Source organism: Malurus melanocephalus, unplaced genomic scaffold (assembly GCF_030028575.1).
Source record: "Malurus melanocephalus ecotype Western Australia unplaced genomic scaffold, MMel_1.1 scaffold_1022, whole genome shotgun sequence".
NCBI classification, from domain to species: Eukaryota; Metazoa; Chordata; class Aves; order Passeriformes; family Maluridae; genus Malurus; species Malurus melanocephalus.
Window position 1 is genome coordinate 1533 of NW_026624254.1, and position 1678 is coordinate 3210.

Below are 1678 nucleotides of genomic sequence, written 5' to 3' on the forward strand. Positions count from 1 at the left end.
GAGGGGAGGGGAGGGGAGGGGAGCAGCCTGTGGTGGGAGCTGCCAGAGGCTGTTCTCATGTGCCCCAGCCTCGCAGACACTTCCATTACCCACATGAGCCCTGACAGACTTCCAGCTCCCCAAGGAAGAAGCCCGAGAATCCCTCCTGCTCCCTGCACTGGCCCAGGTGGGGGATGTTCTGGTTTGATACAGAGCTCTGGGGRAGCTCTGCAGCAGGAGAGAGCTTTGAGGAGGTGTTGTCCCATGGGACATTGTGCTGACAGGGACGGAGAGTGGCAGCAGTGGGGAAAGAGGACAGGAGGGTGACTGGAGAGGCAGGAGCTCCTTGTCACAGCCCTGTCCTGCAGCTCTTACCATTCAATGCTCAAAGACCTGGGCCGGAAGGCAGACAGCTCGGCTGAGCCATACTCAGCTTTCCTTCTCTTCTCCTGCTTCTGCTTCACCGACAAGCGGTGGGCAAACCTAGCGAGGCTGCTCTCCGACCTGAGGAGGGAGACGAGAGGTGTTAATGGCACTGCAGCCCCAGCTCACCACGGCACACCCACGGCACAGTGCCAGAAGCTGCTCAGCACCGAAAGGAGGGGACTCCCAGTAGGACAGTGRCACCGGGACAGTGGCACCGGGAYAGGATGGCACCGGTCCTGGAGGTGGGAAGCGGAGGAGCAGCAGCAGTTTGGTTTGCTCAGCAGGACAGGACCAGCACAGGTCCATGTTAGCCAAACTGCAGCCAGGCAGGCTGAGTGCCAGCTGCTGCTCCCTGTGCTGCCAAATCACCTCCCTGAGCCRTGTGCTCGTCCCCAACTGCAGCCAGTGACAGCCAGAGCTGGGGACACAGCTGGGGACACATCCGTGGACACAACCAAAGCAGGCTGAATCAAAGGCTACACGCTCCTTAAGAGAAATACTGTGGCTCCTGTGGCCTCCCGGCTAGGGCTCCCAAACACCGGGACATGGTGTCCTGTCCTCCCTGAGGAGGACTGACATGGAAATCAGCCCACAGCAGASAGGTTTTGGAGGAGGAAACAGAAACGTGTGGGAGCGAATGGATTCAGCTGCAGGACCCGCAGGTGTGACAAAGCCCCTTCCCACCAGGTGGGGAGCTCCAGCGTCACTCCAGCCCCAGGACCTGGGAAAGAGCATCTGCAGGCTCCCGAAACACACTGCACATGCTGCTCCATCCCAGAGGAGAGCTGCTGGCTCCAGGCCCACCTGCGCTGTCCCCAAGCCCGGTGGCACACAGGCCGGGCTGTGCTGAGAGGTGCCTGCCCTGCAAACACCCTCAGTCCTCTGCTTCCCCTGGCACAGGGAGCCCCCAGAGCCTCCCGAACTGAGGGCTGGCACCCCCAACCTGCGGCTGAGCACAGCACCACAACCCATCCCTTCTGCCACCGTGGGAGCTGGGCAAGGCAGCCTGGGGAGCTGCAACACCTGAACTTGGGCACACAACGAGGCTGGTCATCTGCCAGTCCTGCCACACACACTGTCACAGCCACTGCCTGCTCTCCTCCKTCAGTGTGCCAGCACAACCTGCTACCACCACTCAGCCAGCCCTGGGCCAGGCAGGGAAGGGGAGGAGCGAGCTGACAGAGGTCCCAGGGGATGAGGGACAGAGTTGGGGGTGACTTCGAATCTACACACATTGCTAGAGACAATCCTCTCCCCTCCCCTCCCCTCCCCT

General features: G+C 61.5%; 1 long non-coding RNA gene across 1 annotated transcript in view; it reads right to left on the reverse strand.

Moving 5' to 3' along the window:
• Positions 1–67: 67 nt before the first annotated feature.
• The window catches only part of LOC130585955 (uncharacterized), a 47835-nt gene continuing 46224 nt past the window's right edge, over positions 68–1678 (reverse strand). Inside the window, exon 3 of the long non-coding RNA XR_008966645.1 lies at positions 68–483. This is a non-coding gene — a long non-coding RNA (uncharacterized LOC130585955). The remainder of the gene's footprint in view (positions 484–1678) is intronic.